This window comes from Amblyomma americanum, chromosome 3 (assembly GCF_052857255.1).
Source record: "Amblyomma americanum isolate KBUSLIRL-KWMA chromosome 3, ASM5285725v1, whole genome shotgun sequence".
In the NCBI taxonomy this organism is placed as follows: domain Eukaryota; kingdom Metazoa; phylum Arthropoda; class Arachnida; order Ixodida; family Ixodidae; genus Amblyomma; species Amblyomma americanum.
The window spans coordinates 64,738,446-64,751,198 of NC_135499.1; the positions used below are offsets into that span (position 1 = coordinate 64,738,446).

A 12,753-nucleotide genomic window follows, 5' to 3' on the forward strand; every position below is an offset into this window, starting at 1 on the left:
GTGCAAAAGGAGAAAACAAATGCACAGCTCCGAGCACATCCGCAGTCGTGGCCGAGTGGTTAAGGAGATGGACTCGAAATCCATTGGGGTCTCCCCGCACATGTTCGAATCCTGTCGGCTGCGTGTACTGGTTACCGGGCTCACCTTTTTTATAAGCATACAGGTCATAAGTGCAAAAGGAGAAAACAAATGCACAGCTCCGAGCACATCCGCAGTCGTGGCCGAGTGGTTAAGGAGATGGACTCGAAATCCATTGGGGTCTCCCCGCACATGTTCGAATCCTGTCGGCTGCGTGTACTGGTTACCGGGCTCACCTTTTTTATAAGCATACAGGTCATAGGTGCAAAAGGAGAAAACAAATGCACAGCTCCGAGCACATCCGCAGTCGTGGCCGAGTGGTTAAGGAGATGGACTCGAAATCCATTGGGGTCTCCCCGCACATGTTCGAATCCTGTCGGCTGCGTGTACTGGTTACCGGGCTCACCTTTTTTATAAGCATACAGGTCATAGGTGCAAAAGGAGAAAACAAATGCACAGCTCCGAGCACATCCGCAGTCGTGGCCGAGTGGTTAAGGAGATGGACTCGAAATCCATTGGGGTCTCCCCGCACATGTTCGAATCCTGTCGGCTGCGTGTACTGGTTACCGGGCTCACTTTTTTATAAGCATACAGGTCATAGGTGCAAAAGGAGAAAACAAATGCACAGCTCCGAGCACATCCGCAGTCGTGGCCGAGTGGTTAAGGAGATGGACTCGAAATCCATTGGGGTCTCCCCGCACATGTTCGAATCCTGTCGGCTGCGTGTACTGGTTACCGGGCTCACCTTTTTTATAAGCATACAGGTCATAGGTGCAAAAGGAGAAAACAAATGCACTGCTCCGAGCACATCCGCAGTCGTGGCCGAGTGGTTAAGGCGATGGACTCGAAATCCATTGGGGTCTCCCCGCACATGTTCGAATCCTGTCGGCTGCATGTACTGGTTACCGGGCTCACCTTTTTTATAAGCATACAGGTCATAAGTGCAAAAGGAGAAAACAAATGCACAGCTCCGAGCACATCCGCAGTCGTGGCCGAGTGGTTAAGGAGATGGACTCGAAATCCATTGGGGTCTCCCCGCACATGTTCGAATCCTGTCGGCTGCGTGTACTTGTTACCGGGCTCACCTTTTTTATAAGCATACAGGTCATAGGTGCAAAAGGAGAAAACAAATGCACAGCTCCGAGCACATCCGCAGTCGTGGCCGAGAATTTCCTGTGCCACAAACCGGAAACCATTGAACATGTGTTTTTGGACTGTTGGGATCCCATTTTTTTCTGGGATGTCCTTCAGAGAACTTTAAAGAAAGACCTACCATTAGGTGCATATGGCATAAGATTTCTACCTTTCCACAAAACAGATGATTTTCCATTTGATGCAGTAATGCTCCTGGGACTTCACAGCTTGTGGAAAACCAGAATGGAGTTTAACAATGCAGATGAACAAGTGAAACCTGTACGGGAACATTTCATTCAAAATGTTGTGCGTTTTAGGGAGGCGTATAAGGCCCTCCCTGAACAGCCAAAATGGATAGATGTGCTTGATGATTTGGCAAGACAGAAAAAATTTTAACATGCCGTGCCAGGCAAAGGTCTGCCGACACGTTTTTATCGTTCATCTTGTGTGTCTTGAATGTCAAAGTCGGCAATAAAAAAAAAAGCAGTCGTGGCCGAGTGGTTAAGGAGATGGACTCGAAATCCATTGGGGTCTCCCCGCACATGTTCGAATCCTGTCGGCTGCGTGTACTGGTTACCGGGCTCACCTTTTTTATAAGCATACAGGTCATAGGTGCAAAAGGAGAAAACAAATGCAGTGCTCCGAGCACATCCGCAGTCGTGGCCGAGTGGTTAAGGCGATGGACTCGAAATCCATTGGGGTCTCCCCGCACAGGTTCGAATCCTGTCGGCTGCGTGTACTGGTTACCGGGCTCACTTTTTTTATAAGCATACAGGTCAAAGGTGCAAAAGGAGAAAACAAATTCACAGCTCCGAGCACATCCGCAGTCGTGGCCGAGAGGGGATTCTATTTCCGGCCGCCGAGGCGAACGGACGTGTGTGTCATGAGCTCTGTAGGAGCGGTTTCAGCGGCCCAGCCGGGCCGCGGCACTAGGGGTGTTGCCAGCAACGACAAGGAATATCAAGTGCTTCTGTCTCAGCTACCAACAGGTCGTGTTCTTTTAAATACTGTTTTTTTTTTTGCATGCAGATATGCGGTCTGGGCCATATCGTGTGGAACATTTCCGAGATGCGCTGGCTGGCTTATCGCTGCTGTCCGACGTAGTCGCTGGGAGGCGTATCAGATGAGCCATGGGTGGGCAGTGACATTTAAAAGTGGCGACGGTGTGAAGAAGATACTCAGCGAGGGCGACATAAAAGTGAAAGAGCGATGTTGTCTAGTCATCGACCCTGATAATCAAGACATTCATTTGAAGCTACACTGGATGCTGCATAACGTGCCGGATGAAGACATGCGCTATGCCTTTTCATCATATGGAAAGGTGACTGAGGTTACTAGGGAACGGTGGCGAGTCCAAGGCGTCCAAGACAAAGGGTCGTCGACGCGACTCGTGACTCTTAGGCTCAAAACGGGCCTGTCGGTCGACGATTTGCCCCATCAAGTACGCATTGCCGGGGAGCAGGCACTCGTTGTTGTCCCGGGGAGGGCTCCGCTCTGCCTCCGGTGCCGTAACACAGGTCATGCACGGCGGGAATGTCGTGTTTCGCGTTGTGCGCTTTGCCGGTGCTACGGGCACGACAAGTCTGAGTGCGTGAGAACGTACGCCAGTGTCATTGGACTGAGAGGGAAAGAGGACTGCTCCGAGCTGCTCCTGGACGAGTCCGACGCTGAGGAAGTTTCAGGTGGCAACGACAACGTGCCAAAGGTTGCACCTGAACTGCTTCCTGAGAGCACCGATACGGACAGAAAGCCGAAGGACGTCAAGCACTTCGAAGCAGGTTCCAGCGACCTGGAAGCCAACAGCGTAGGTGAGCGGAGGAAACGCCAGGGGTTGAGGAGGGCGTCGTCGATATGGACGGCGTTGAGGCAAGCGGAGCAGCGGCCAAAAGATCGCGCAAGGAAACGTTAGACGACGGCCAGCTCCCTTCTCTCAGCAACAATGAACCACCGCCCGAAACGGCTGGGGGACGCCGGGCGTCTTTTCGCCCGAAACCTAACATCCCGCCGGTCAGAAGACCAGCGGCACCACCGCCCCCGTAGACGACGCGACCTGTGCCTCGAAAGGCTCCTAGGAGCGCAATGCCAAACAATGGATAGACAAGCAGCAATGTGCCCGCGAGACGCTACCAAGGTACGAGAGAGGAGACATTGTTGGGCATGTAGTACTGTATGCTGCACGCAAAGAGTAATTCTGACTACTGCTACGTGTCACATGTCTCTCTCCACTGCACGAGCTGTCTGTTCCTGCTCTTAAATGATGGTAAAAATGCAGAAAGCACTAAGGATTGCCACTGTTAATGTTCGAGGTCTTTCAGCAAGGCGGCGACAATACCAGCTAAGTTGCATCTGCTTAGACGATGAGCTTAACATTATAATGTTTCTATTTGCCATGCTGTAGGTACATCTGGTGGTTGTGCCGTCCTAACACGTAAATGCGCTGGCATTTTTGAGGAGTCTGTAACTGTCAGTCAAAACGGTCGTCTAAGTGTTTTAAACTTCTTTTTTTCCGATTCGCAATGGCGACTGATTGTGTGTATGCACCAAATGATATGCAAGACCGATTTATCCTTTTCGAAAACCTTTAATCTTACATCAAATGCAATAAGGCTGTTATTCTTTTGGGTGATTTTAACTGTGTCTGTTGTGCGGAAGATCGTGCGAACAATCGCCACGTTAGAGATAAAAGCGCTGAACTTTTGAGCACGCTAATCAATGACCACAACCTTGAAGATGTCGACATGGTTTTGTCGAACGCGGGAAGACGACAATACACACATTTTCAGGGGAAAAATCATGCGAGACTAGACCGAGCGTATGTGTCGCTGTATCTGATACCTCTTTGTAGCGGCTACTCTGTTACGCCCGTGTCATTTAGTGACCACTGTATAGCCTAGTTTACGCTAGGGACGAAACGAAAGCAGTCAAAATTTAATTGGCAATTGTGCGAGCTTAATGCAAAACTGCTCGAAGATTTCACTTTTGTTAATAAAGTAAAAGAAAGGATTGACGATGTGTTGACAAGAGAGCCCGCGCAGTATGCGGTTGCGTGGGAGGAGCTAAAAATCCAAGCAAAAATGATGGCGATTGAAAGGGGCACTATCCGACGTTACAACGAAACGTTAAAGGAAAAAGAGCTCAAACGGCAACTTGAATGGCTTGTAAAGATGGAAGGAGCGGAACCAGGTGCGTTCACTAGAGAAGTAAGCAAAATTAAAAGCGAAATGGAACTGCTTGATGTGGAAAAATACAAAGCAGCAGTGATTCGCGCACGCGAAGACAGGTTGTGGCTGGGGGAAACCCCAAATAGACTGGCGTTGGGCGATGAAAAACGATACGCTATGAAGAAGGAAATCAAACAGATATCTAATCAAAATGAAGTGAGTCCTGATAGCGCGGTAATTGCAAGGGCATTCGTCGAGCACTATAGGTATCTTTTTGGCGGCGCAAAACAAGTGCAAAGTGGGTTTGAAGAGCAGTTTCTTGCTGCCATGTCTAAGTTTGATGACGAAACTAAAGGGAACCTAGAAGGCGATAAAGGAATTAGCTGAAGGCAAGTCGCCCGGACCCGATGGCTTAGGAGCAGCCTTTTACAAGGCTTCTGCGCCCGAACTGTCAGTGTTCTTACACCGTGTGTACGCTGAAGCATACGAGCAAAATAGACTGCCCCCTTCTCTCAGGACAAGTCACATGGTGCTAATACCGAAAACCGAACACCCAGAGAAGCTGACGTCGGTTGAGTCATACAGGCCAATTACATTAACAAACACCGATTATAAAATTTTAATGAAAGTTTTGACGAAGAGAACACAAACGGTAATTAAAAGTCTTGTGGGGCCTCACCAAACACGCAGAATCAAGGGCCGCACGATCAAAACTAATACTCATATTGCGAGAAGTATGTTAGAGTGCTATGACGCGTTCGCAGGCCGAGTTGCTATGTTGCAGCTTGACCTGGCAAAAGCTTTCGACAAGGTCTCGCATGAAATAATGTTCGAGGTGCTGAAACACATCAATATCGGTCACGTGATTACTGTAGGTGTCAGGATGGCTTACAGTGATTGTATAACGCGTATTGTAATAAACAGGACGCTTAGTGAACTTGTTCCTGTTCAGTCATCAGTGAGACAAGGCTGCGCACTCTCCCCACTGTTGTTTACTTTGAACCTTTTTGTGTTGCTCTCTTACGCCATGAAAGCATTCGTGGCTTCAAACTGCAGTCATCTGAAGTTAGTGTTAGCTTACGCGGATGATATCACTGTATTTTGCGCGGACAGAAGCAATGTCCTTGAGGTGGTTCAAGTAGCCGACAAATTTTGCAAACAGACGGGCTCCCAGATTAATTGTGAAAAGAGCGTTGGCTCTGGCGCGGCAACTGGGACATGACTCCGGGCTGTTTTGCAAATATGTCGTGGACGGCGACACCAAATAAATACCTGGGAGCCCCGCTGCAGCATTACAAAAAAATAACGAATATTGGAAGGCAGAAATGGAGACCTTGAAAGAAAAGACGGTCATGGCAAGGTCGTGGATTCTCGATGTTCTCGCGGCCTACAGTGTGCAATGTGTTTATTGTGGCAAACATTTAGTATGTATTGCAAGTCCTTTTTATGTCGCGCGTGAATGTGCAAAAAATGCACAGAGCTTTTGCAGTGTTCATTTGCGACTCGACTTGGGAGAGAGTTAGTCGCTCAAATCTTTTTCGATCTGTTCGCAATGGAGTACTTGGCTTATCAAATTTGTTTCTTAGACAAATTGTGTCAGGGTTCTTTTTCTTACGGGACCAAAGTGATGGTTTTTGCGCACAATGTTGCATGTTCGACTGGCTAAAACTTTACCTGATTTCATTGTTACCACTAGTAATGCTGTGAATCGTGGTGTAACTGGTTATCTGCACGAAATTGTCATATCGCGAACTAACAGCACATTATTCATTAGAGTACTTGTCTTTAGTTAACAAAAGGTTGTACAAAGACTTAATTTGCATCTTGATGCCAGTCCCACTGTACAAAACGATGTACTGCGGAGGCCCAGGAGATGACGCTTTCAGAAGAGTGAAAAAGATGCCAGTAAGAGCTTCAATTAAAACTTTCTTCTTCAAGCTGCACACTAATACTCTCCCAGTAAAGACATGGCTCGAGGACAAAGGGATGTTTTTGCCCTGGACAGTGAATTGTCTTCTTTGCAAAAAACCAGAAACCATTGAACATGTTTTCATTGAATGCTGGGATCCTATCTTTTTCTGGGACATTTTACAACGCACACTTAAAAAGGAACTACAGGAATCAGGTTTTTAACTGCAGAGACTGATGATGACACACCGTATGACATGCTCATGCTCCTGGGCCTCCACAGTTTGTGGAAGACAAGGATGTCTGCGCGACATGCAGACATTGTTGTTCGGTCACCCCGTGAAAATTTTATTGATAGTGTTACATACATTGCAGAGGTGTATCGCGCACACACGGAGCCGCCGCAATGGATGGCTGTTCTTGACGATTTGGTCAGACTCAGAAAATTTTAACCACGCCAGGCCTGCCTGTACTGGTATTTTTAGTCGTGTCTATATTGTTTGAATTGTTGTCTGAGGAGGCAATAAAGAAAAAAAAAGCAGTCGTGGCCGAGTGGTTAAGGCGATGGACTCGAAATCCATTGGGGACTCCCCGCACAGGTTCGCATCCTGTCGGCTGCGTGTACTGGTTACCGGGACTCTTTTTATTCGCGTGCAGGTCATACGTACAAAAGGAGAGAACAAATGCACAGCACCGAGCACATCCGCAGTCGTGGCTGAGTCATTCGTCTTCCGGCCACTGTCGAGTGCGGATGTAGGATCATGATAGCGGCCTTTGCTAGCCGCTGAAACAAGACTGCAGATAAATAACAGGACTGCGAAATCATTTTGCCTACGTTGCCTATCGGTCGTGTTGTGTTAAACACCGTTTTTTTTTTTTGCGCGGCGACGTGCGAGTTAGGCTCTACAGGGTCAAGGATTTCCGAGACGCCCTCGCCAACGCTGTGCGCTCCCCGACGTTGTGGCGTTGTGGGCGTATCAGGTCAACCATGTTTGGGCGGTCACGCTCAACAGTATCGAAGCAACGAAGAAGCTGGCAGCGTTCAAGGAATTAGAAGTTAAAGGACGGCGATACATTATCATCGACCCTGCCGACCAGCACGTGAAACTACGGCTGCAGTGGATGCTGCGCAGTGTAGCCGACGGCGACATTCGGATGGCACTTGCGGCATTTGGGAACGTAACGGAGGTGACCCGGGAGTATTGGCGTGTGTCAGGCGTCAAGGAGAAGGGGTGTACAACAAGGACTGTTCTCCTGAAACTGAAACTCGGTATGTAGGTTGACGACCTGCCACACCAGTTACGCGTCGGCGGGGAGTTGGCCCTTGTTGTGGTGCATGGGCAGCCTATGCAGTGCCTACTGTGCCGTGGCACGCGTCGAGTTCGACGTGAATGCAAGGTACCCCGGTTCTCTAAATGCAGGCTTTACGGCCACGGCGACAGTCAGTGTGTTCGCACATACGCGTTGGCTACCGGTGCAGTATCGAGAGAAGATACGGCAGAGCTTCTGATGGATGTCGTCGAGGCGGAGGAGGCGGCAAACGGAGCTGAGGAAGTTGGCAAGGCTGCTGGGATGTCCGATATTTCTGGGCCTCCCAGCGGTAACATTAGTGAAAATGGCAACGAAATGAAGCAAGTTGAAGAGGAAGATTTACTTTCGAGTCAGGCGAACACGTCGACAAACGGGGAGAGTGTCCCGGCAACGAAGGAAGCAGAGCAAATGACCAGAGAGAAACATCAGGACCACAGCTGCACCCGTTCAGCGAGCGGCACCGCCTCAGCCAAGCGCCCTCATGCCCTGACTGGCAACGAAGGGGACCAGGCGGCAGTTTTCAGTGGTGCGGAGCCGCCAGCAAAAACTGCTCAGTCCCGACGGTCCTCCCTCAGACCGACACCCAACATTTTGGCGGACAAGCGTGTAGGCGGTAAGGGAGCCCCGCGGCAAGGTCAGGGGCCTGCACCAGATGGCTTCGGCGTTTTTCCATGTGATAGACGGGAGGGGTAAGCACCATGCTCTTGGCCTCTTCACTCTTTGCGAAAATGGCTTCTGTAACCCTGTTGAAAGTGGCCACACTCAATGTTAGGGGCTTGGCAGGGAAGAAAAAGCAAAGCCAAGTGTACCGGCTTTTAACGGAGCACGATATCGACCTACTGGCCATGCAGGAGACAAAAGTAGACGGAGGAAGAGACCGGGAGCATGACGCGACGTTTCACGTCTAGATTCTACGCTGTTGTAAGCCATGCGATAGGTAGTACATACATAGGCTGGTAGCGTCCTTTTGTGAAGAAGTTGCCAGGTTTTGTCATGCACGCTCATTTCTCGTGCCCTTCAGGTCGGTGTGTCGCTGTCGATTTTACATTGAGTAACACTGTGTGACATGTTGTCTCTGTGTATGCTCCAAATGTCACGGACAAAAGGGCCGCGTTTTATCAGTGTCGAACAGCGTCTTAGTTCTGAGAAACATCTCATTATCACGGGCGATTTCAACTGCGTCCTGAGTGTCTGCGACAAGACCAGTGCAGGGGTGTTCAGGGACGCAAGTACGAAGATACCGCCGCAAATCATATACATATGGAGCCTTGAGGATGTGGGGGAGTGTTTGCAAGGCGCGTGCGGTGTAAAGTACACACACACTTTCAGAGGACAAGCCATGTTCGGCTTGACCTGATTTATACATCGCTGGACGTGATTCCAAAATGCAACAGTTATCATGTAGTGCTGGTGTCTTTATCGGCCCACTGTTTAGTAGAATGTTGGATAGGATTGAAAAAACGGGGCAGTGCTTTTAGTTGGGATCTGTGGAAAATAAATAAGCTAATTAGGGACGATGACTTAAACCGTGGAGTAATGGAATAAATCAGCAAAATTGAGCCAAGTAAACTGAAAATATGGCAATGGTGGGAACTTTGCAAAGAACAGGATAAAATAAAAGCAGTTGAACTGTTTTGTGCCATTGCGTACGAAGAGAATCTAAACGGGCGCAATCTAAGGTGTATGCTTGCAAAACAGCCCGAAAAAAAATGTGAAGCGCTTGGTAAATGAATCAATGACATCAGGAAAATAAAACAAAAAATTCAACTAATACAAGAGGACCGTTATCGCGGAGCGTTGGTGCGGGTCAGAGCGGAAAATGTAGCTGCAGCGGAGACGCCGACGAAACGAGCGTTGGGGAATTGAAAAGACCCATGCTCGGCGAATTCACATTGACCGCATAGAATGGGGTGACATCTTATCAGAGGAAAACGAACATATACAGCGTGCGTTGTTGAGTACTATCAGGCACTCTTCGCAGTACACGATGCAGACACGAGCACGTTTAAGGCTAGGTTTCTTGGGGCACTGCCGAGGCTTAGCGACGAGCAGAAAGACGTGTTAGAGCTCGCAATAACTGAATGAGAGGTCGAAATGGCAATAGACAATTTAAATGCTGGGAAATCACCAGGACCAGACGGGTTAAGCACGGCGTTTTACAAAGCATTTAAGAGCAGAATCGCACCAGTGTTGATGACGGTCTTTAATGAAGCTTACGACGTAGATGAATTGCCTCCGTCTTATGGTAAATCACACACTGCCCTAACCCAAAAACTGATGAAGCTGACAAGTTATCAACACGTAACAGGGTACAGGCCAATTGCACTCACAAACGTGGATTACAAAATTTACATGAAGGTGTTGGCGCAAAGGTTACAGTGTGTATCCAGGGAATTGTTGGCCCCCATCAAGCGTGTGGGATAAAGGGCCGGTCTTTTCTTACTAATATACACAAGGCAAGATGTGTGCTCGAGTGCTGTGACCTTACAATACTCACGTTGTCATCTTGCAGCTTGACCTCGAAAAGGCGTTCAACTGTGTCGCTCATAAAATTTTGCTTTGCATTCTGGATTACGTGAATGTTGGTTCTGTTAAATGGGAAGGAGTCGCCTTGGCGTATCAGAATTTCACGACGAGATTGATTGTTAACCAGAATATGGGGGCCCCCATTTTCGTGCAGCGTTCGGTACGCCAAGGCTGCCTCCTCAGCCCTCTGTTTGCCATTTACATCGAGACGTTGTGTTTAAACATCATTGGAAATGAGAGAATTCCTAGTTTTCGGCTGCAAGCTGCAGAGGTCAAGCTGCTGGCATATTCAGAGGATTTGGCGGTTTTTTCCGTTAATCTAGAAAGTGTAACTGAGGCCGGTGAATGCGTCGCAGAATTTTGCAAAACCTCAGGCAGCAGAGTTAACTGGTCTAAGTCAGTGGGGCTCTGGCACGGAGCATGGCAAACGACGCCTGACCACATTGCAAACGTACCCTGGGTGAAGACTCCAACGAAGTACCGGGGAGTACCGCTAGGAAGCTATCGCGATAGCGAGACATATTGGAGAGCGCAGACCCAGGATGCGCGTGAGAATGCGGATAGATGGAAAGGAACAGGCTTATGAATTTTCGCTAAAGCCACCGTGTGCAACCTTTTCTTTATCAGTGCGTGGTATGTGATGCAAGTGTTGCATTGTGGAAGAATGAACAAACAGAAGCTACATCGAATTTGGGCTGCGCAATGGGAAAGGTGCAGCCAGGCGAAATTATTTAGAAGAGTTAAAGAAGGTGGAGTGGGCCTGGGACACCTTTTCTTGCGCAGATTGTTAATAGATTTAGGATTCTGCGGGATGTCAGTGATCTGTGTTTGCGCACCGTGTGCCAAGTAAGGCTCGAGCGCGCGCTGCCTGCCTTTGTTGTGGCAACCGAAACCCTATCGGGCGCAATTTTTGGGTACTTCAGAGAAGTTGTCGCTAGTGTGGGATTCCTCTCAACGAGGTTTCCCAACGAATATTTATCTGCAGTGGACAAGAAAAAGTTGTATAAGGATTTATGTGAAGTTGTTCTGCCGGAACCTATGTACAGAGCCTTGTTAAGAAGAAGAGCGCTGCGAATGGCAGCATCTCTTGATCGAGCTCCTGTTTTTTTTTTGAAATACTTTGTGCTTCTGTAGCCTTCAAGGCAACCTCGCCGTCCCAGGCGATGGCGGATGACCCGCCGCCTCTGCTGCCTTCTGTGGCTAGCAGTGTGAACTGCACAGATCAGCCTGGATGCAGTATGGATCTCCCCTCAGAGCTCCCGGGATCGTCCAGTTTCTCTGACTCGGATGACATGGAGTTCGACGGAGGCTACACCGAGATTGTGAGTCGGCGCCTGAAGAGGAAGCTTTCCAAAACCCCGACTGAGTGTGGGCCCAGTGTGTGTACGAAGCGGGCTCACAAGTCCATTGTGCCAGCGAAGATGCCTCACCAATCCAGTGTGAGCAAGAAAACAACCAACGAGGCCAATGTAAGTGAGCAATCTCTCACTTACACAATTTCATACATGCCTGTTGAGGAAGAGAATCTCAACTCCATCAACAGGCAGACTTTGACTCTTCTTCTTGAACGACTGGTTCCGGGCCAAGTCAAAGAAGTTCGTATTAACGCAAGAAGGAATATCCTCTCTGTTGATGTCTCTAGCCGGGCAACCCTGGATAAGTTGAAGACCGTGTCTGTCCTTGGCAACATACGAGTCCGCTCGTTCTTCGCTCATGGACTTAACACTACTGCTGGTGTGATTTCTGACGTGGACATAGAGATCCAGGATATGGACTTGGTGCAACTGCTATCAAGTTCTGTTCGCATAACTGACATCCATCGTTTCGGCAAATCACGGTGTGTCAAGCTAGTGTTTGAGGGTACTACTTTACCATCGCATGTGAAAGTGGGTTTTGTGAGGCACCCAGTGCGTCCTTATGTGCCCCGACCGGTGCAGTGCCGAAAATGCCAGAAGATTGGACATGTAAGTGCTGCGTGTACGAGCACGAAAACATGTCCGCGTTGTGGTGGCGTGCACGATGGACCTACATGTACGATTGAGTCTCCAGTTTGTGCCAACTGCAAAGGTCCTCATGAGGCAACATCTAGGGAATGTCCGAAGGTGAAAACAGAGATGATCTTGAAGAAAATGGTGAGAGACCATTCTACTCACCGAGAAGCAGCAATCGCAGTACGTCGCTCCAGGAGGAGGACACGAAGTCGGCAGAAGAAATTGAGCTCAGTAAATGACGTGTCACCACATCAGGAGGACCGAGACCGCTCTGCCGCGCAAAAGCCACTGCCTCCAGCTCCGCAAGAGCCAAGACTGACAACCCCCCAGGAGGACCCCGCAGAGTGGCCACTTCTACCATCGCGTACTGTAAGCTCTGTGACACGTCCGCCTGTGCGTCCGCCGGCTGTGTCGACAACAGATGATCAAATCAGGGCGATGCTGAAACAGCTGATAGGCACCTTACGGCTGATAATTGCTGGAGTGGACACGCCAATTGCTAAGGCTGCTGTCCAAATTTTAGACGCTATTGAACCGGTGCTTGCCACCCTTTAATAGCAGTCAAAATTATGGCTCTACCGTCGTCAGCACCCACACTGCAGGAGAGAATCTCTCGATCGGCAGTATTACAATGGAATGCTCGA

At 49.1% G+C, this 12,753-nt stretch overlaps 10 non-coding genes across 10 annotated transcripts; all 10 read left to right on the forward strand.

Annotated features, from left to right (window-relative positions):
* The first annotated feature begins 41 nt into the window (after positions 1-41).
* TRNAS-CGA (transfer RNA serine (anticodon CGA)) lies at positions 42-123 on the forward strand. The gene has a single exon. It is a non-coding gene; the product is annotated as a tRNA-Ser (tRNA).
* Positions 124-211: 88 nt separating this feature from the next.
* On the forward strand, positions 212-293 carry TRNAS-CGA (transfer RNA serine (anticodon CGA)). Its single transcript has one exon. It is a non-coding gene; the product is annotated as a tRNA-Ser (tRNA).
* An 88-nt stretch (positions 294-381) lies between these two features.
* Positions 382-463, forward strand: TRNAS-CGA (transfer RNA serine (anticodon CGA)). Its single transcript has one exon. It is a non-coding gene; the product is annotated as a tRNA-Ser (tRNA).
* An 88-nt stretch (positions 464-551) lies between these two features.
* On the forward strand, positions 552-633 carry TRNAS-CGA (transfer RNA serine (anticodon CGA)). The gene has a single exon. It is a non-coding gene; the product is annotated as a tRNA-Ser (tRNA).
* An 87-nt stretch (positions 634-720) lies between these two features.
* Positions 721-802, forward strand: TRNAS-CGA (transfer RNA serine (anticodon CGA)). Its single transcript has one exon. It is a non-coding gene; the product is annotated as a tRNA-Ser (tRNA).
* Positions 803-890: 88 nt separating this feature from the next.
* Positions 891-972, forward strand: TRNAS-CGA (transfer RNA serine (anticodon CGA)). The gene has a single exon. It is a non-coding gene; the product is annotated as a tRNA-Ser (tRNA).
* Positions 973-1,060: 88 nt separating this feature from the next.
* TRNAS-CGA (transfer RNA serine (anticodon CGA)) lies at positions 1,061-1,142 on the forward strand. Its single transcript has one exon. It is a non-coding gene; the product is annotated as a tRNA-Ser (tRNA).
* A 553-nt stretch (positions 1,143-1,695) lies between these two features.
* Positions 1,696-1,777, forward strand: TRNAS-CGA (transfer RNA serine (anticodon CGA)). Its single transcript has one exon. It is a non-coding gene; the product is annotated as a tRNA-Ser (tRNA).
* Positions 1,778-1,865: 88 nt separating this feature from the next.
* TRNAS-CGA (transfer RNA serine (anticodon CGA)) lies at positions 1,866-1,947 on the forward strand. The gene has a single exon. It is a non-coding gene; the product is annotated as a tRNA-Ser (tRNA).
* Positions 1,948-6,819: 4,872 nt separating this feature from the next.
* On the forward strand, positions 6,820-6,901 carry TRNAS-CGA (transfer RNA serine (anticodon CGA)). Its single transcript has one exon. It is a non-coding gene; the product is annotated as a tRNA-Ser (tRNA).
* The last annotated feature ends 5,852 nt before the right edge of the window (positions 6,902-12,753 follow it).